We start from the raw sequence: 410 nt of genomic DNA, 5'->3' as shown, positions 1-410 counted from the left end.
TAAGGGCATACAATACAATTACAGGGGAGGTAATGGCGTTGCTAACGTGAAATGTAATTTTCGCGTGGTCAAACTGTGACATATCGGGAAATGACTGGGGTTTTTTTGTGGTTTAAACTGATTTAACTTGAAAACGAGTACATGGACCCCTCTTTTTTAAAATTGCATTATGTTTTATTACGTATGAAGATTATTCGTACAAATTTTAATGAAAAAGTCAACATTTTTTTTTTTTATTAAATTTGATAAATATACCGCAAAAATGCCGACATTCCTAAGATTTCGAAACTTTGTTAAACATTAACTATTATCAAAAAATTGTTGAACATACTAAGAGATGAGTAAAGAAGATTTTCATAATTTTTGTACAAAAATCCGCTTGTGTTTATCTGTTGAAATAAAAAAGTTAG

This window comes from Mytilus californianus, unplaced genomic scaffold (assembly GCF_021869535.1).
Source record: "Mytilus californianus isolate M0D057914Y unplaced genomic scaffold, xbMytCali1.0.p SCAF_13, whole genome shotgun sequence".
Lineage (NCBI taxonomy): Eukaryota > Metazoa > Mollusca > Bivalvia > Mytilida > Mytilidae > Mytilus > Mytilus californianus.
This window is presented reverse-complemented; position numbering follows the sequence as displayed.